General features: G+C 44.0%; 1 protein-coding gene across 1 annotated transcript in view; it reads left to right on the forward strand.

Annotated features, from left to right (window-relative positions):
- The window catches only part of KCNAB1 (potassium voltage-gated channel subfamily A regulatory beta subunit 1), a 259,277-nt gene that overhangs the window by 78,149 nt on the left and 159,422 nt on the right, over window positions 1–21,706 (forward strand). The gene's annotated exons all lie outside the window — the stretch shown is intronic.

Below are 21,706 nucleotides of genomic sequence, written 5' to 3' on the forward strand. Positions count from 1 at the left end.
TAAGGAAAGGAGCCATTTTGTGGCTAATTTGTTGTTTAAAAAACAACTTTTTCCATGGGGGAAAAATATTTATTTATTTATTTGAAACATTTAATATACCGCCCACTCCGAAGACTCTGGGCGGTGTACAAAAACATGCACAGCAAGACAGCATTAAAAATTACATTCTAAATTAAAAACTAAAGTAACTATAACAAAAAAGGGGGGGAAACCAAATAGGTAAACTACAGGGCAAAAACCTGGCGAAAAAGAAAAGTCTTCGACAGATGACAGAAAATGACAGATTTTGGGGGAGCATTGTGGGACAGCTGCAGCCCCATGAAGTGTGGATACAGCACTTCATTTCCATTATTTTCTACTTTTTTCTCTGTTTTTTTCTTTATTTTTTTGCAGCCTCTGGGAACCTACCCCCACCAATTCCAATTGACTTAATGCCCCATTATCCATGGTTCCATTATCCACAATTGTAGCAGAGAATGGAACCCCTGTGGATAACTGGGTTCGCCTGTACTTCCAAACTTTACTTGGTGCCTGCCTGCCTCCCTCCCTTCCTTCCTCACTGAAAGCAAAAAGCTAGAGCATGGGCTAATAATGTCACTGCCCAGTGCACAGGCAACTGGTCATTAGCTCGTGTACTGACCCTTTGCTGGAGGAGGGAAGGAGGTAGATGAGCGGCTGCAGAAGCAGGCATGTCACCAGACAGTGGTGCCATTAGCTCACATGCTGATTCTTTGCCAGCAGGAATGAGGGTGGAGGGAGGGAGCAGGCAGGCAGGTGGAGGGTGGCAGAAGCTGCCAAAAAGTCTGTCCACGAGCCCCTGCCCACATTGTATGCTAGGGTCCAGTTAATTTTCTCAATGCATCTTTAAGGTCTTGAGATCCATTTAAGGTCTTGAGATGCATTTCTCAATGCATCTTTGGAGAGGAGAGCTGGTCTTGTGGTAGCAAGCATGACTTGTCCCCTTAGCTAAGTAGGGTCCACCCTGGTTGCATATGAATGGGAGACTAGTAGTGTGAGCACTGTAAGATATTCCCCTCAGGGAATGGAGCAGCTGCTCTGGGAAGAACAGAAGGTTTCAAGTTCCCTCCCTGGCTTCTCCAAGATAGGGCTGAGAGAGATTCCTGCCTGCAACCTTGGAGAAGCCACTGCCAGTCTGTGAAGACAATACTGAGCTAGATCGACCAATGGTCTGACTCAGTATATGGCAGCTTCCTATGTTCCTGTGTTCCTATGTATGGTCTTTGTTGTTCTTCTGCTGGTGCCTTCCCTTCTTTCTGTCCATGTTAGTTAATTCTCAAAATATCAGGACTTTTTGTGCCAAACTTATTTTCTACACAACATGAGCTTTCAAGAAGAAAGCAGGGGGAATTATATGGCTTGCTATTCAGACTAAGCAAGGCCCATACTATTCCTAGACAAATGTTTCACCAAGGAATGGATTGCGTAGATATCAGGTGTAATAAATCTGAAAATTGTAGCAGTTTCAAGAGTGTTTGAATAAAACTGTGATATTCTGGTATAAATAACTTCCAGTTTCTCTGTTATGAAATGAACAAAACGTTAACTATTTATATAGTTGAAGAGTCCATGTTATACCTAGAGGGAAATATTAGGTCTGCACTGGTTGCCAGTTCAACGCTAACTGAGGGGTTGTGGAGTCACTTGTCAAATAATCTTTCAAGTCCAATCCTCTTAAAGAGAGAGTATCCTCACAACAACTATAATCTGAAAGTTGAGGTAACAGTGCCCTAGACATGATTGCTAGATCAGATTTCAAAGAACAACTCTCAGCAAAAATTTCCTTTTGAAGTAATCTGTTTGAACATATTCCAGCAAAAGGAAACACCGCTGTACAAATAATCTTAGGAGAGCTGGTGGGAGATGGAGGGCAAAACCCACTTCTATAAGTGTACAGATGGCTGAATCACAGCTAAGAGTATTAAAAGCAGATGGTGCAATTCTCCTCGATTCATAAATGGGTTACAGTAAATTGCCACCTTGAGATCCCACTACTGGTTTGCTGTCCTGACCTGTAATAAAAACGTGTTCATAGCTGTGATTTAAAAATAAAATGTAACAAATAAAAAGAGTTGTGTTTGCTACAGTGCAGACACAGTTTTATTAAAAGAAAAATTGGCAGGCATCTAATTCCCTGCTTTCTAGATAGCAACTTGTTGCAAACATGTTTAGTCGAAGAGTAAAGCCAGCTCAGAAAAGGCTACTCCAATAAATGGATTTATAATGGGAGACTGGTTTTAAAAGCACTACCTGAACTGAAGCCATACCAATGTGGCACAGTGGAGAGATGCTTGACTAACAAGCAGAAGGTTGCCGGTTCGAATCCCTGCTGGTATGTTTCCCAGACTATGGAAAACACCTATATCGGGCAGCAGCAATATAGGAAGATGCTGAAAGGCATCATCTCATACTGCGCAGCAGGAGGCAATAGTAAACCCCTCCTGTATTCTACCAAAGAAAACCGCAGGGCTCTATGGTCGCCAGGAGTCTAAATCAACTTGACGGCACATTTTACTTTACCTGAAGCCATAGAGCTGTGTGGCTAGTTCAAATCAATGTATGAAAATCAGCTCCATCCCACTGCTTCTCAGCACTACCAGCCCTCTCCAATGGTTTCAAAAAGAGATTAGACAAATTCATGGAGCCTGGGTGTATCTGTGACTTTGAGCCATGGTAGCTAAATGTGTTCAGAGGCAGTATATCTCTGAATGCTTATCACTAGGGTGGGGGCAACTGCAGAGGATAGCTGTTGCCTTCAAGACACAATTGTGGGCTTCTTTGCAACATCTGGTTGGCTACTGTGGAAAACAAGATGCTAGATTAGATGGAAGCTGCTTTTGGTCCTGAAGAACTATTATGATTGGCAGCAGAGCCATCCTTAGTGGGGGTGGAGCTGAGGGCAATGGAAGAGGAGTGGCAACAGCAGCATGGAGTTACGAGTCTCCGGTGGCGGTGGAGAGTGGGGCTGGCGGGGGCCGGTGATTGCAGCAAGCCGCTTGAGCAGAAGTGAGCTGCCTCAAGCAGTACTGTAGTGGAGAGGTGTTATACAAATATTTTAAATCCAAGGCTGGAAACACCTGTCTACATGCATGCTCTGTGCCAATTTCTACACAAGTGTAGAAATATATAGGAAGCATATAAGAATTTTGTCTTGTATTGATTAAGTAGCTTCACATGATGGGAACCCAGTAGAGCTGCTTTGTTTGAAACAGGAAGAACCACTAGCCCTATTATCCAATGGTGCCATTTTAGTAGATAACAGTCTGTTGATTCATCTTTTGCATCTGAATAATCTTGTCAAAGCCACCTCTCCCCACATCATAGTCTGTACAATATTTATCTTGTACCTGGCCAACTGTCCTTCCACTGCCAAATTGGCACCCTTCCTTGAACCCTGCATCCTGGTCTGTTTGGATGATGCGATCATCCAGGTGGGTGCCACTGATGAACCACATAGAATACAACTTTTGACAGCCCTTCCCCTTCCCCAGGAAGCCCTCTGTGGCACTTGAAAATATGTCCCTGATGGCTTTTCAGCTTCCTGGGGAAGGGGAAGTGGTCAGAAATTGCTCCTTCCCTGGTGCACCAGTGCAGTTATGTATTGCATTTTTATCCTGCCCTTCTTCTAAAGAACTCAAAATGGCATAGGTGGTCCCTCTCATTTTATCCTGATCACAATTCTATAAGGTAGGCAAGCTAGAGAGAGCGATTGACCCAAGGTCAGTGAGTTTCATGGCTGAGTGGGGATTTGAACCTGGGTCTCACAAGTCCTAATCAGACACTCTAACCATTATACCTCACTGGTTCCTGCACCCCAACATAAGCATTGGCCTATCCCACACTATACACCTCAATCACCAGGAGAAGTTTCCTTTGATATGCACCACCATGTTCTCCAGCCCAAAGTGTTGTTTTTCTCTAGCTTTTTTAAACAGAGGATTATCTTGCTAAGGCAACAATACTGGGGTGTTTGTGGAAGGCTCTTTCCTGGTGGTGTGTGTGTATCAGTTGTTGAGGCATGCCCTCAGCTCCTGCTGTAGGCTTCCAGTGGTATCTGGTGGGCCACTGTGTGAAACAGGATGCTGGAGTAGATGGGCCTTGGGTCTGATCCAGCAGGGCTGTTCTTATGTTCTTAGAGGCTCACCTAGGTAATTTTGGAGCCTGGATGTAAAGACTTTTGGAGGGGAGGGCATCCCCACACACAGTATTTAAATTTTTATTGGCTTTTATAATAACTTTTACATTCAAATTACATTCATTTATTTGATTCTACACATAAGTAAATATTGACTTCCCGCTTACCTATCTGCGCGGTTCACAATAACTATACATATAAACCATTGCTATAATAATTCAAAACATACATACTCCACAATACTACTCAATTTTACCCAACGCAACCTGCTGTTATTACTATATTTCAAACCCTGCTGAAAAGTCCGTATTAGGAAAATAATTCTTTAAGTAAAGCAAAAATGGTTCCCAATCTTCTTTAAAACATTCCACATTTTTGTCTCTTATAAGTGCTGTAAGCTTTGCCATCTCAGCATATTCCAAAACATAAAAAATGTTAAATTTCTTCTGGAGAACTCTCTTTCAGTTATTCCCAGCAGGAAGGATTCTGGCCTCTTAGGAAATGTAACTTTAAAATTTTTCTTCAACTCATTGTATATCATATCCCAAAAAACCTTTGCCTTCCTGCATGACCACCACATATGGAAAAAGGTTCCTTCACATTGTCCACATTTCCAACATTTGTTTGAAACATTTTTATACATTATATATACCACCTATACATCATCTTATAGTAATTTTCTTTTAAAGTATAACATGCCGTAAACTTTAAGTCAGTTTTCCATATCTATATTATGACCCACATCTTGAGCCCATTTTATCATAGTCGTTTTAATCACTTCATCTCTTGTCTCCTCCAAAAGCAACAACTTATACATCTTAGAGACTAATCTTTCCCTACACATAGTATTTCTAACACATTTTTAACATGGCGGCTAGAAGTGACCTCTGCAGTCCCACATTTTTAACATGACCACACCACCCAGGACAGACTAAAAAGGATTTGTGGTGTGTGTGTGGAGGCCCTGGACTTTGACCCGGAAGTCCAGGGATAAGAACGCCTCCGGTATCAGTTGGGGTGTTCCTGCACATTTAGTCAAACACCTTCTTGCTACTTGCTTTAGTATTTATTGTGTGGGTAGAATTCAATTTGCCTATTGAAATCCATCCAAGGAGAGTATGAACAAGTCGAGGAAGATTTCTCAGCTGGCTTTTTAGAGCAGGTCATTAGAGTTCCATTTATGCTCCCACCTCTCCATCTTAATTGTTAAGGTACATTTCCCTCCTGTGGCTCTTTTCTCTCTGCCTGCCTGTTGTCTCTCTTTGAAAGTCACACACATCAAAATCTGACTCTGAATCTGTTTATACCTCCCCAAAACATTGCCTTCTATTGAGCTGTCATCAGCCTAGCTTCTCTCACATACTTGGTGTGCATTTGCAATGCAGATGTGGTGTTGTCATTTTGAGGCAAACAGTGCCTTCCATTTTGGTAGCCCCTCGGGCCCCTTCACTGTGGTGTCTTCCGTACAAGGGTATTATCTCCCTGTGGCTAAATGTTGTTGAGGTTCATTACACATGGCAATTTATTTATAATGCAATTCTTGCGATTCAAACTGAGACTCCCCATAAAGCAAGGGATTGTGGGTTTAGGTTTGGTGGTGTTGGTGGCAGAATTTGCACCCATCCAGTTGGAGTTCTATAGAGAATATTTAACCCTCAATATGTGTCATGAAATGGAAATTATTCTTGCGGCCGTGGGATATTTATGTATCCACATCATGGGAGGAGAGCTGTGCTTGTGGTGGCAAGCATGATTTGTACCCTTTTGCTGAGCAGGGTCTGCTTCGCTTTGCATTTAGATGGCAGTCTACATATGAGCACTGTAATATAGAGCCACAGAAGGTTCCAGGTTCACTACCTGGCATCTCCAGGTAGGACTGGGAGAGACTCCTGCCTCTTACCTTGGAGAGCCACTACCAGTCAGTGTAGACAATACTGAGCTAGATGAACCAATGGTTTGACTTGGTAAGGCAGTATCCTTTGTTCTTAATCTGCTCTGCTGATCCTTCTGTGTTCCTTATGTGTTGTGCCTTGTACCAAAGGAACCACAAAAGCTCATATTTATATGCCAAGGGCAGAGGGGGCCATGGGGCATCCCAGCCCCCCCCCCCAAAAGAACAAAAGGGAACAGGGATGCAGATCTCTCCCCTCTCAAGTATTTGAGGAGTCATCTCCTTGTTTTGCTGAATGCTCCCTGCAAAACTTAATAGTATGGTAATCTGTACACCGCCTAGATAATCTGTAGATAATCTGTATACCGCCTAGATAATCTGTACACCGCCTAGAGGTTTCTATACTAGGTGGTATAGAATTGCAATGAATGAATGAATGAAAGCCCATATCTTCATTCCTGAAAATGTATTTTTACTCTCTCCAGAAAACATTTAAGTGAAGAGTTGCTCCTCAAGGTTTCCTTCTGTGTGCACCCCTGAAGGTGAAGCAGGCAGGTGAGATGTCATGACATGCTGGAAACAAAAAGGTCACCAAAGGCATACGTTGCAAAAGCAGGATGTGAGATGGGGCCATCTAGATGATACCAAGGGCACCAGAACAGGTGTGGATGAATTTTGAATGCACTCTGCAAGGCCAGCCAGCGGGGAGGAGGGCAAGAGGGATATTTGGTCCGTCCCTAAAGCTCAAAGGGGGACTCAAATATAAATATTCACTATAGGCCTCACTCTTTTGTGTGTGTGTGTGTGTGTGTGTGCTTTTATTTTGTTTTCATGTGTTGTCATTTATTATGGCTAGGAGTCTCAAAATCTGGAAGTGGCCCAGGCCTGGTACCCGAAGTTACATTTTCAAACATTGGTCAAACTTGTCCAGGCAGGTCCTGTAAGCAGATATTAGTCCATTTATTACAGTGGGACAGGGATACCTCTGTATCCAAATCGGGGAAAGCCATTATACATTGTAGTCCAACTGCAGCTGGAGGGCCAGGTTGGACATCCCTGGTTTGGGCTCTCTTTAGCTTCCTCAAAAAGGATAACAAAGAAATTCTGTTCCAAAGGCAGAAATTTGCAAAACAGATATTATTAAATCTGAATCTTTCCTGAAGGGACGTAATTGTGGTATTCATTTGTTCTTAGGATATTTATACATTCCATTTTCAAAAACTTTTTCTAATATACTTGGTAACCCATTTACATATACTTCAGTGTAGATTAGCTGTAACAACTGCGTTTTCCAGCCAAAAGGTTAATTCCAACCCTACATCATCTCCTGGTTGTCATAGAAACCGTATATTACCAACCTTTCACATGAACGGCTGGAGTTAACTTCCAGTTTTGTCCTAGTTACCATAGTACTGCCTCACCTCATTAGTTGATTTAATGTATGGTTTTCTGTTTTCTTTTTTAAAATTATATATATTATGCTATTATTTTCTTGTATGTTTTGTTACCTTCTCCAGTTTTGCTTTCTCTTGGTATCAGCCAAGGATAACAATTGAAGCATAACAATTAAACAAATGTAGCGTGTCCTTCCTTCTGGGCAGCTTCCTGAAAATTCAAAGCTGCAACTTTGTTTTCCTTCTTCATTAAGATAGGGCATCTTATATATATTGTAATATCAAATACCTGTAACAGTATTGAAAGTTAGCCATTTGATTGGTTTGTACTGTGCAGTTGGAACAAAAAGAATGCAACACTTCTACTTTTTATACAAAAACTAACACAACTCATTGAGGAATGTCAGTGACATTCCCTGGCAGAACCTTGATTGAATTTGATTCATTGCAGTTTTTCCCCAAAAGACGCAGAATACTTGTGATGTGTTTAAAGGAGTTTGCATTGCATTTATATTTGACCATGTGTGTTTAAACCATTTAAATTCCCACACAAATGGAAGATAGCCACTGTCCAAGTCATGTCTGAATTGTGAGAGATCTTTAAAAAAACAACGTGGCTAAAGAGGCAGGGTATACAGCATGCTTTCTGAACAGAGCCATTCTCCAGGTGCATATGAAGCTACCTTATACCAAGTCAGACCATTGGTATATCTAGCCCAGAATTGTCTACTCTGACCGGCAGCGGCTTGCGAACGTTTTCCTGTCTTGCTACCTTAAGATCCTTAACTGCAGTTGCTGGGGACTGAACCTATGGCCTAATGCAGGGCTGTACAACGCTGTCCCCCCAACTGTTGTCAGACTACAACTCCCAGAATCCCCAGCTACAGTGATCAATAGTCAGAGACTATGGGAGTTGTTGTCCAACATCTGCAAGAGGGCCAAAGTTGTGCAGCCCTGGCCTAGTGTATCCAAAACATATGCCTTGCTGTGAGCCGTGGGTGTAGAGTACAGGATGGGCACCTCCTTTGGCTGGGACCCCCCCCACTCTATAGCACAGGGGTGGGCAAACTTGGCCCTCCAGCTGTTTTTGCACGACAATTCCCATCTTCCCCAGCCACAATTTATTGAGAGCCAGCGTGGTGTAGTGGTTAGAGTGCTGGACTAGGACCGGGAAGACCCGAGTTCAAATCCTCATTCAGCCATGATACTAGCTGGGTGACTCTGGGCCAGTCACTTTTCTCTCAGCCTAACCTACTTCTTATTTATTTATTTATTTATTTATTTATTTGATTTTTATACCGCTCTTCCAAAAATGGCTCAGGGTGGTTTATAAAGAGAAATAATAAATAAATAAATAAGATGGATCCCTGTCCCCATAAGGCTCACAATCTGAAAAGAAACACAAGACAGACACCAGCAACAGTCACTGGAGGTACTGTGCTGGGGGTAGAGAGGGCCAATTACTCTCTCCCTGCTAAATAAAGAGAATCACCATGTTCAAAGGTGCCTCTTTGTCAAGTTAGCAGGGGTAACTTCACAGGGTTGTTGAGAGGAGAAACTCAAGTATGTAGTACACCGCTCTGGGCTCCTTGGAGGAAGAGTGGGATATAAATGTAAAAATAAAAATAAATAAATAAAATAAATAGTTCAACATCATCTGGAGGGCCAGGTTTGCCCACCCCTGCTATAGCATCTTTAGCCTTGCTGTTAAGTTTCGCCTCTCGTATGCTAGCTGCAGAGTTGAGCTCATATCTGCATGACTAAGTCTGGTGCCCCTTTGTTTCTGTGTAAGTGGAGGGGGCAACATTTTCTCTTGTGCATTTCATATATGACTAATACATTTTAGTTATATTCATTATTGCTGACAAGTACCTCCAATTCACGCGTTCACTGTGTCACCTATGTTAACTTACACAGACATCATACCCTTAAAATAACTCTACTATCTAGCAACAGGATTCAGTGCATTGCTGTTACCTGGAGACGGCTCTAAATTTAAGTTCCCGTCATTTGCAAGTTGTTTTACGGATTCAAATATTGTAGAATTAATTAAAAAGGAATAATTATCACAATTTCCTAACCCGGCATCTGTGGGGACAATTATGTGCCATCTCTGCCATATAGTGCAAAATTGCACCCTCCTTTGGCACATGCACAGTTGGCTTACTTGTTATGCTAATTCCTCTAACCAACCACACAGAGCTTTGGGAGGATAAACTTGGATCATGACCTCCACGAATTCCCAGGATAGAAGTCTTCCCTCAGCATTCCATGGAGTTCTACAAGATAAGGTCCACATTTGATGCAGTGCTATGATATGATTTCTCTGTGTGTGTAGGAAATGCAAATGTACATCATTCTAACTGCTGGCTGACATTCAGGGTAGATGTGTTCAAAGGACATGAGCCGCCCACATCCTGGGAGCCACCTGGCTTGCCCCTCTCCCCTCTCCCCAACCTCATTTCCCAGACAGCTTTGTTGTCACTATTTGTTGTCTTCATTCTCTCCATGAACTGGACTGAGAATGAAGTTAAAATGTAGCCAGTGCTTCGTTGCTGGCTGAGAAATGAGCTCCAGAGGGCTGCACAGACCCTTGCAGGTGTGTGTAGGTGATATTACCTGCAGGGGCATGGCTGGTGCGCATGAGAGGCCACCAGGGAGAGGGGCAACACAAGGCCACCCTCCCCTAGCTATGTGCCTCGCTGATATAACAGAGCAAGGAAGTACTGGTGCAGCAAGGAGCAGGCTAACAGTACTTTCCAACTAACCGCATCGGTGCAGCAGGGAAGCAGCAACTTTTGACAGCCCTTCCCCTTCCCGAGGAAGCCCTCTGTGGCACCTGAGAATATGTCCCTGAGGGCTGCTTCCTCAAATATGTCCAGCTTCCTGGGGAAGGGGAAGTAATCAGAAATTGCTCCTTCCCTGGTGCACCGGTGCAGTTTGTTGGAAAGTGCTGTTAGCCTGCTCCTCTTGCTGCACTGGTGCTGCCTTGCTCTGTATGTCACTCACTTCTCATGATCAAAGTGAAGCGCCTAGAGGTGGTTTGCGGGGAGAGTAAGCTTAGCCTCCTCTCCCGGCACACGAGCAGGGAGCTGTCCCTGGGCGGCCAGATCAGCCACCCACATGACTACTGGCTCCATCATGGAGCCAGTAGGGGCGGCGGGGATTGGGGGCCACCCCAGAAGTCCAAGGATGCCCCGCACAAGTGAACGGGGCATTCTGGGGAGACCCCCAAGGCAGGGAGGCTTTTTGGAGCCTCCCAGCAGGGGGTCTACTCGTGTGTCGCCGTGCCGCAGAGCCACAGCAACTCATGATCGCCAAAATGAGGTTTGCAGAGCACTCACTCAGCTAATCTCGTTTAAGAGGGGGATTAAGTGGGCTAGCCACCGGGAACTGCACAGCTCCCAGCAGTTTTCATAGCCACTCAAAAATGGGCTGGGCTCCCTTAGCCCACTTTTGAGTGGTCATGTGAATAGCCTCACTAACTACTCACCCACAGTAGTGGATGCAGATCTACATCACTCTAACTACTAACCACCTCTGAGTTTTTAAAAACAACAGCAGCTAAAGATCAATCTTTTCAGAGTGGCTAGTGGATTTAAACTTTTTAACTCTCTAACTTGCAACTTTTAAATTGGGGTTTAACTGGTTCTTGTTTTTAGTTAATTTCTTTTAATCTTAAATTGTTTTATCTGTTTTACTAATTTTGTGAGCCACCCTGAGCAGCAGTGCTCTGAAGGGGCAGGAGTTAAATATTTTAAATAAAAAAAACTACTTACCACTAAATCACCAGATCTCCTCAACCCTATTCAGACATTGATTGATTGATTGATTGATTGATTTAAAACATTTATACCCCACCCCTCCAGTACATTACTGCTCAGGGCGGCTCACAACATTTATAAAACAGTTACAATATAAAATCAGACTAATACAATTAACCCAATTAAACAAGTTAAAAATCCAAGCATCCACAATCAAAGTTAGCTTTTAAAATTCCAAGAACTAAGAATTATAAAAACTAAAGAACACATTGTGTTGTACAAGTGTACAGATGTCTATACACTCATATTTCTGTTTGTGTGAATGAGTGAATCTGTATTCATTTTAAAAGTGAACCTGAGTAGAGGCCCCTCAAAGGTATGATACAGATAGGAAGTGCACTGCTGTACCTGTGTTCAGCAACCTGATGTGTAAATCATTGTCCCTGTGTGCACTGTACACTCATTGTATAAGTGTTCAACATAGTGTCTGAATAGGGCTCCTCTCTCATGACATTAGAACCAGTGGTCATCCCATGAAACTGATTGCCAGGAAATTTAGGAATGACAAAAAGAAGTGCTTTTTTACACAGTGCATGACTAATCAATGGAATTCTCTGCCAAGGAATGTGATGATGGCCACCAGCATGGATGGCTTTAAAAGGGGTTTAGACAATTCATGGAGGACAGGTGTATCTACTAATCTGAGGGTGGTGGGCCTCTTTCAAGTGGTATTTGGAGGCATCTTGCCCCTAAGACTGGAGGAGAGCACCAGCAGGAGAAGGGCCTGCCTTTATCTCTTACCTGTGGGCTTCCCTGAGGTATCTGGTGGGCTGCTGTGAGAAGAAGGATGCTGGACTAGGTAAGCCTTAGGACTGATCCAGCAGGGGCTGTTCTTGTGTTCTTAGCAATGCATCAGCCAATCCATCTGTGGGAGTTCTCTTTCACAGTCCAACTTTTCCATTTATGACTTGATTCTGAATGTAATGCAAGTGGAACTATATTAACCTCAATAACACTATTCTTGATTTACCTGTGGTGTAATTGAGAGTGGTGTCATACAGTCTGATTCAAGGCAATGAACTCTCACTGCATCCCTTGACATTTCATTCAGCCATTTCTGCTTTGTTAGCACTTTGCCTAACCACTTAAGCCATCATTTAAATGATAGCAATCGTTTCAAATGCTAGACTGCGATTAGTTGTATGCACATGGCATTGTCATTTTTCAGACCTTAACATAATCCAGGATGATAAATGACGTTTATGTCGTTGCCAGGCTAAAAAGTATTTCATTCGCACTAACAGCAGCACATTTTTCATGTCACGTAGTTTTTTCTTCTACTTAGAAAGCTTTTTCTTACCACAAACGAGGTGAACCTTTTTAATGGGCTGCAGATTAAACTCAGCTATACGTGGTAGACATCATGAGTTAATTGGGGGAACAGTGAAAAGACAGTTCGTCTGAAGCAAAAGCAATTCAGGAATGTTCCTGATCAGATATAAGAGCACTGGTAAAAAAATTGCTTTGGCCTAAGTGTCTTTTGACATCTTATCAAAAATAGCAGAATGATATTGGAATGGCAGAAAAACTGCAGATACACACCTATGATCCATGTTTTCAGAATCAGTATATTTTTCAGGCACTTACCATAAAGCAGAGACACTTTGTGGATTCACCACAGGGCCCATGATTGCCCCACAATTACATGACAATGATTGACATATACTGGCTGCCAATATGTTTCTGGGCAAAATACAAAGTGCTGGTTATTACCTTTAAAGCCCTGAACAGCTTAGGTCCAGGTTACCTTAGAGAGCACCTTCTTCTGCTTGAACCCCACAGCACATTAAGGTCATCTGAGGAGGTCCGTATCCAGTTACCACCGATACATCCGGTGGTGACCCAGAGGTGGGCCTTCTCTGTAGCTGCTCCTGGGCTGTGGAATGTACTCCCAGCAGAAATCTGTAGCTTGAATTCCTTGTTGGCCTTCAGGAGAGTCCTTAAAAGCTCTCTGTTTGGCCTGGCCTTCTGGGGTTTTTAAACTGTTTTAAAATGTTTTAATTGTTATGGTTTTAAACCATTTTTAAATTGTTTTGGAATGATTGTTTCTGAATGTCTGATTCATGGGTTTTATTTTTGTTACTGTGCACTGCCCAGAGCCGTTTGGATGGAGCAGTATATAAATGTAATAAATAATAAAATAAAAAATTATCCACAGCCATGGAGAGGAGGACTGCAGGTCCACAAGGCATCTCCTTCCACTGATCTGTGGGAATTTGTGGATCAGGCAAAAGCCTAGAGGAACAGCCACTGCTTAATAGTAATTCTAAATTAGTTCAGGGTCAGTCAATTGCAGGATATCCTCCAGCTGTTGTTGGAATACAGCTCCCATCATCCCCAGTGGCAATTTATTGCGGCAGGGATGATGGGAGCTGTAATCCAACAACCACTGGAGAGTTTCAGGCTGGCCACCCCTGAAGTAACTGAACTACAACTACAACTACCTAGAAAGTGGTTTTAACTATTAGTTGATCACATTTTAGTAAAAGTTTAGTCGTTAAAACTTCTTCTTTTGTACTACTTTGAAGCAATTAAGTAATTTCAAGTACTTTCCCCCTCTCTAAAACTACTCTCCCCCCCGCCTCTGGGTTGAACTTTTAAAACAATTTTAGATGTTCTTTAGCTATTTATTTTGCCCATGTAATTTTAACTTCAGGCATTTACAGTACTTTATCCCCCCAATTTTTACTCAATCTTATTCACTCAGATGACAACCTTCTTTCTTGGACATTTGAGATTTGTAAATAGCCAAAGCAGACCTTTAAACTGCCAGCCATACAAGCCTTCCTCTCCCCTTTAGCTCTCTTCCTGGGCTAGGCTGAACTGCTAGAATGCTCCAAGTGCAGCCAGTCCCCTTAGAAATGCTTCACACTGAGCACGGTGCAATCTAGTTGTAGGAATGGAAGGAGGTTGCTATGCCCTCTGCTTGTAACTGAAGACATTCCCATCTTCTTCTTAGTATGCTTGTTGGTATCTCTATGAAATTTTCCAAATATTAAAGAATCATTTAAATAGTTGTTTTCCTATTGGCTGAAAACTATTAACTATTAGCTAACTTGGCAAAGAGGCACCTTTTAACATGGTGATCCTTTTTATTTAGCAGGGGGAGAGCAACTGGCCCTATCCACCCCCAGCACAGTACCTCTAGTGACTGTTGCTGGTGTCTATCATGTTTCTTTTCAGATTGTGAGCCCTTTGGGGACAGGGATCCATCTTATTTATTTATTATTTCTCTGTGTAAACTGCCCTGAGACATTTTTGGAAGGGCGGTATAGAAATTGAATTATTATTATTATTATTATTATTATTATTATTATTATTTAATATGGGACCATAAAATTGAAAAAGTTGTAGAAAATGAAGATGCAAATATATTATGGGACTTCTGACTACAAACAGACAAACGTCTGCCACACAATACACCAGATATAACTGTAGGCGAGAAGAAAGAAAAACAAGTGAAAATAATCGACATAGCAATACCAGGGGATAGCAGAATAGAAGAAAAAGAAATAGAAAAAATCACCAAATACAAAGATCTACAAATTGAAATTGAAGGCTGTGGCAGAAAAAGACCAAAATAATCCCAGTGGTAATTGGCGCCCTAGGTGCAATTCCAAAACAACTTGAAGTGCACCTCAACACCATAGGGGCCACAGAAATCACCATCAGCCAATTACAAAAAACAACATTACTGGGAACAGCCTATATTCTGCGATGATATCTATTATAATAACAGCAGCAACACTGATAATAAAATTCAGCCATCCCAGGTCCTTGGGAAGGACTCAATGTCTGGATAAAACAAGCCAGTCAATAACACCTGTCTGACTGTGTAAACAATAATGATAATACTAACTATGGGACACACCTATATCGGGCAGCAGCGATATAGGAAGAAAGGCATCATATCATACTGCGCGGGAGATGACAATGGTAAACCCCTCCTGTATGCTACCAAAGACAACCACATGTCTCTGTGGTCACCAGGAGTCGAAACCGTCTCGATGGCACAATAAATAGTTAACTATGTAGTTAACTGATACTTAACTATGTAGTTTGAACTACATTTTTCATACCGTTAAACTATGAAAAGTTGCTGCATATAAAGGCTGCTCTCACGAGCATCCTAGCCCAGGCTAGGGCAGCCTTGCCTGGGCTAGGCTGCTTGTGTGGAGCTCTGAGCTGCACATGGATCTCGGTGCTCCCACCCAGCCAAACCTTACTCTTAAGCCCAGCTCTTAGCTGAGATTAAGGGAGCGAGGGCTCCCTTAACCCAGCTGCCAGAATCATGTGTTTCCTCGGGTTGCACACAGCCCAAGGAGACACAAAGATGGGTGCCTAGAGCACCCGTCTAATGGGGGAATCCCCCAATGCCCTGCACTTGGCACATGGTGCATTGTGGGATACCTGAAGGCCAGGATGCTTCATTCTGGCCTCCAGAGCTCCGCACTGCCTGGCATAGTGGTGCTCATCTGGGTGTGTGGTCCACACTCCCAGCAAAGTTTGAAGGATTGTCTGGGAGGAAAGGTAAGGTTTTGCAGCTTTCCCCCTGCCTGCCCGCCCGTACGGTCGTGTGCATAACTCCATAGTTTAACTATGGTCTTCAGTGCTTGACAGATTTGAAGAAGAATTAACAAGTAAAAGATGCAAATCTACTGAAGGGAAGCCAGAAAAGAAATTGGCACATAGACCTAACCTGGTTTACCAGTCATTCTTAAGGAACCCAACAGTGGTCAGGAGTTAAAAAGACTGCCCATTTGCTTCTTTACTTAAAATGGCATTATCTAGAAGCCCAAGCAAACAGGACCATTGTGAACCACATGAAACATGTCAGCTCAAACAACGCTTTCTTTCTGCTGCATGCAACAGTAATTTCAGTTAGATTGAGCTGTTGATGAACAAGCATCCCCCATGCAGTGATCCATGCCTCTTCATGTGAGTGACAAGCTGGCATTCCAACCTGGCAAAGATCACAATATGGCTGTTACTTCTACCATGTGCTCTGTGGGATGTGTCCGTGTGGTTTGTGTGCCTTTAGAATGCAAAGCGGTCGTTCGGGGATGGATTTTCTAGGTGATGATGTGATTTGTAAAGTGCATGTGGTAGTCTGATGTTTCCGTAGGGAAAGTCATCTAATTAGAAGGCAGGCTACTGATTCTTCTTGAGTTATTTTTGTTTCTACTATGTAATTTAGGGAGAAAAAAGTAATACAACTAATGAACATTAGCTGGAAATGTGAACATTTCATTCAATCTACTCCTGTTTGGCATGAAAGCTGGGTTTGCTAAATGATACAGGATAGATCATTCATAATCCTGGAAGAGCAAGCTTGTGGAATGAAGCCAACATTACTTCAAATGGGAATCCGACCCTTAGAGCGTATTTAACTAGGGATGTGCAAACAGGTTCGACATTGAACGTGTTCAACGTCGAACCTGTTTGGTTCAATGGTTTGGGGTCAAACCAAACCATCCCCTGTTTGGTCCGACCCTGGACCAAACACTCCCCAACTGTTTGGGGGTTTGCGGACCTTAAATTTTTTAAAATTACCTTATCCCCTTTGGGGGAGTTGTTGGGGGCAGTGGCGGGGGACTATGGAGGTTCCCCCTCCGCCTGCCGGCACCCCTTGCAGCCCATACCGGCCTGTTTGGCTGGTTCAGGCCTTCCCCCTCTGGCGCGGTGGCCATTTTGGAGGCTGCCATGCCTGTGCAATTGGCCGCTGCATGATCTGGGTCACACAGAGGCCAATTGCAGGCGTGGCGACCTCCAAAATGCCCACTGTGCCAGAGGGGGATGGCCCGAACAGGCCGAATGGGCCAGCTGAATGGGCCAATTTGCGCTGCAAGGGAGGCCTGCGGCGGGAGGGGGAATCTCTGTGGACCTTTGCTGCCTCCAAAAACCCAAAGAGGGTAAGGTAAAAAAAATTTTTTAATGTCCACAACCCGCCCCCCACCGAACCAAACCCGGGGGGGGGGTCGAGGGGGTGCCAGACCAAACTGGCCTGAGCCAGCTGGATCCATGCACACCCCTATGTTTAACCAAAGAGAACATCTTCCACATGCCTGATGAACAATGCACCATTGTTTGAGCTACTTGCAAATCCATACCTTTTGAATGTGCAAGTGTTTGAAGGCAAAAAATGTCCCTCACATTGTGCAATGAGAGAGGAGTGGCATAGTTTTGTGGGGATGCTGTGCATTCAGATGGCCCCTGCTTCAATCCCTGGAGTGTCCAGTTAAATGATCCAGTTAAATGTGTTGGGTTCTGGGAAGACCTTTGCCAGAGGTCCTGGAGGCTTTACACACAGGACTTCTGCTCTGAATCTCCTTCGGGAGATAGTGTGTGTGTTCACACACCACCCAAACTTACCCCGAAGTCCATCAAGGTCACTCATGGCATTGAGGGATGCAGCCCCTCAATGCCACGAGTGTAGTTCGAAGTGGCTTTGCTCAACATTTACCCCCTAAGCCTGAAGCCAAGTGCGAATAACTCCTTGGAGAGCCAGTGCCTCTAGAGCAGGCAATCCAGGGCAAGGTGGGCCAGTATAAGACCAGTAAGGGTCAGTGTTATATATTTAAATGTCACTTGATGCTTTGGAGTAGCAAGTGGGGACTGACTGACTGTAAGGATTCCCTTTGGTTTGACTGCAGGGCAATAGTTGGGGAGACCTAGTGGATCTCCTAGTACACTGAAGCAGAACAATGAGGCTCAGGAAGAGGGGTGAGGAAGGAGGATTCCAGGGACTTGTGGGATTTCCCTACTTATGGAGGGAAATTGATAACATTGCAACTGAGCATTCTTGTCCACTTGCTATTTTTCCATAATCCATGCAATGGCATAAAGCACAGCAGCAGTTGGACATGCTGCCACATGCAATATAGACTAGCAGTCTCCCCACCTGTTGTGTTCCGGTAGGAGAGAGTTCAGACACCATTTCTTTGGCCATTCACCTTATCCCCTGACAGCCTATTCTGGCACTATATATTTATTTATTTATTTTTATTTCTTAAATTTATATACTGCCTGATTCCAAAGGCTCCAGGTGGTTATATTCTTAGATATATACACATAAAAATATGAAGCTTGAATGTGACAAACACAGCTTTGCAAGCATGCTTATCTTTACGGGTTTGCTCATGAAGCAGTTGAGATTGGCTCAAGCTCCCAGCTGAGCGGACACTAACTTGATTGCACAAGTTTCCCCTGGAGAATGAGTGAAAGAGCATAAAGATTATCAAGAGGCAAAAAAAAGAAAAATTAAAAATGTCATGATGATATTTTAAATTTGATACTTATAAGCTCTTAAGTGGCTGGAGACTGGACGGGAACTCTCCACTCACTTTAAGCAAAGGTTACCAAAGGCTACAGGCAGATGGCGAAGATCTGGTACACATTCTTTTGTAGTTTGGGCCTTAAGCCTTGTTCTCAAATGAATTTAGAACTCATTTGCATAACCTAAATCTGATGACAAGTCATTGGTGGGGAAAAGTCATCTGATTAGTCCATCTTGCAGCCAGATCAGTTTTCAGCATGTGAGAAGGGTTGTAATTGTTTCCTACTCTTTGCATTGCTCACTTGAAAATTGATCTGGCCACAAGATGACTCGTGATCAAATGACTTCATCACTGTGAGGGCAGTTGCAACACTCTTTGAGTTCACACACACCCAGGGCTGATTTTGGGGTCATCTGAATGGGTCCTTAAGGTTGCCATTTCTTCCAGGGAGAGGGGAAAGAAATCTCACTGTACAGGAATGTAGCAAGGTTGGAGAGGGCCCCAGGACAAAGGGCCCCTGCCCTCCCACGCTACTTCTCCTTCCCGCAACCCCTGACTTAGCTGCAGAAGAAGTGTAAGAACATGGTGGGAAACAGAATGTTTTCAGCAGACCCTTTCTCTCACTCGTATGCAAATATCACACACTCCCCACGTGCACACTTTCACGCGCATGTTCCTGGCTCAGAAACTTTTTTAATTAAAAAAAAAAACATATATACCTACTATCTAAATATATAGCTCCTGGAGAGAGTCCGTCATTTTTTAAGCAAAGGTGAATCCTCAGATGGGAGGGGAAGAATGGAGAGTCATCTGTCACCCTCAGGGGCCCAGGGACAAATGTGGCACACCAGGTAGTCCGACATGAGCTTGAGCTTGACAAACAGCCCACCCCCACTCATTTTTAACTTCACAGGGGTTACAAACAGGAGGCTTATCATGTCTCCCCCTTGTTTGGTTAGGGTTAACCCTTGCCATTGTATGTGGAATACGAGCAGCTCTGCATGATGGTTTGCCAGGCACATGACAAACCTCCTGTTTGCAGCCCCTGTGAAGTTAGGAAAAAAGAGTGAGGGCTGTTTGTCAAGCTCATGGCAGACTACCCGGTATGCCACTTTTGGACTGGACCCCACAAGTTTATAAAAATATTAAGTGAAATCAAACGGAGGCAAATGCCGAGTAGGGATGTGCATGAGGGATGTGTTCCTCTGGGACAGAGGCGTAACTAGGGAAAATGGCGCCCGGGGCAAGCACTGAAATGGCGCCCCCCCATTGCCCCCCCCAACATACTACATTATACTTAGGTTTTTCCTCACAAGCGCCTGCCGCTGCCGCAAAGCCAGGCCACTGACTGGCCGCCAGGCGCCAGCAAAGCAATGGGGGGGGGCGCAGGCAGCGCAGAAGGGACCGCTCGTGGGGAAGGGGGCACTGACGTGCTCCCTTGACTGCTGCAGCGCTGCTGCACTGAGCAGGAAACATTTGTATTAACAAAAATTTAAAAAAAAATTTTAAAAATTGGTCATGGCGGCGCCCCCCATGTGACCAGAAAAGATGGCGCCCGGGGCACGTGCCCCCCCTGCCCCCCCTATAGTTACGCCTCTGTCTGGGAAGCGCCAAACCAGCTCAGGCCTTGGCGACTGAGCCGGCTCAACAGGGTGGGGAGAAGTTCCCTTAAGGAGCTGGCAAGGAGCTCCTTACCTGCTCCTCCCCACCCCACTGCTTTTCCAGGCACGGCACCCAGTCCCCAAACTGCTGTGTGGGGCTGCAGCGCTGTTCTTGCAGCCTCCGCGTGGTGTCGGCACGCACATGGCTGCCATGCATGCGCGTTGGCCATTTGCATGAGCAGCATAGTGTTCCTGACCATGCAAATGGCCAGCGCGTGTGCGGCGCCATGTGCAGGGATCCGTGTCACAGCCCCGCATGGCTATTTGGAGACCGGCGCCATGCCTGGAAAAGTGGCGGGGTGGGGAAGAGCAGGTAAGGAGCTCCTTACCAGCTCCTTAAGGGAACCTCTCCCCACCCCACCAGCCTGTGCATGAACAGCTCGTGCACATCTCTAATGCCTAGTTAAACATTTCAGTTCATGTCTATTCTCACTTTTCCTAACCAGCTTGAGCTTGACAGGAGTCTTCTACATAGGGATGCATTCTATACCTCTAATAACCACAGTAAAGATTAGGAATTATGTAATTCTAGGCCTGTAGCCAGCTGGTGGCATGGTGTGTACATGCTACACCACAAGATTCTCTTTCCTCCCCAGCCCTCACTGACTGTCTTCACTGAACATTTTATAAGCTGCCTCCCCTGACTTCTGCAATCCCCCCCCCCCATTTTTTTTTAGGCTGGTTACAGGCCTGGTTGGATCAGGGTTTCCCCCCTTAAGGTTCACACTGCAGTATGCTTTAATAACTCTACTTGTTTCATTAAGATTTGTGCATTGAAATCCTGCAAAGACAGCTAAAAAAAAAAAAAAAGAAGTAGAGAAAATACAGTGTCGGAGGGTTTTTTTTAACATGAGATGCATAACAATTTTAATTCACCATTGTTTCAGAGTTACTATATAATATAGCACAGTGCACACGCATCTTGACATCTGATGACAAAGTGCATGTATTATTTCAAAGTATTATTGAGTTCTTTCCTGCCTAATGGTGAGACTACAATAATAGTTGAAACTTCATTTAAATGCCTAACAGAATTGTTTTAATTTTTCTTTTCTTTTCCCTAACGGTGTGGGTGTATAATGTACCAAGTCAGAACTTCATCTCATCAGCTGAGAATTTGGCCCATTAAGCTCTGGTTAAAAGAAATATTAAGGGGAGCTTCTTGCAAACAAAGGAGAGCAAGAATCATTAGTGTCTAAATAAATACATCAGTTTCAAGTTCAAGCAAACACATAATTGACTTGCAACATTTCCGTTAATAGCTGTAGTTCCGCTCTTACAGAATTGAAGTCCAGCACTACAACTAGGGACCAATTTCAGGAGCTAATGCAACTGACCAATCCATCCAGAGCGTCATCAGATTTTAAAGCAATCAACCCCGAGCAGTTTTGCTCGCCACCCCCTCCCCCTACTGCTGATTCGTTGCCCAGTTTGGCTGTTGAGCTGACAGGGGGTGGGCAAACATGAGGCTTCTGGGAAGCTACCTTTTAATTATTTTGCCAATGC

Source organism: Hemicordylus capensis, chromosome 3, assembly GCF_027244095.1.
Source record: "Hemicordylus capensis ecotype Gifberg chromosome 3, rHemCap1.1.pri, whole genome shotgun sequence".
NCBI classification, from domain to species: domain Eukaryota; kingdom Metazoa; phylum Chordata; class Lepidosauria; order Squamata; family Cordylidae; genus Hemicordylus; species Hemicordylus capensis.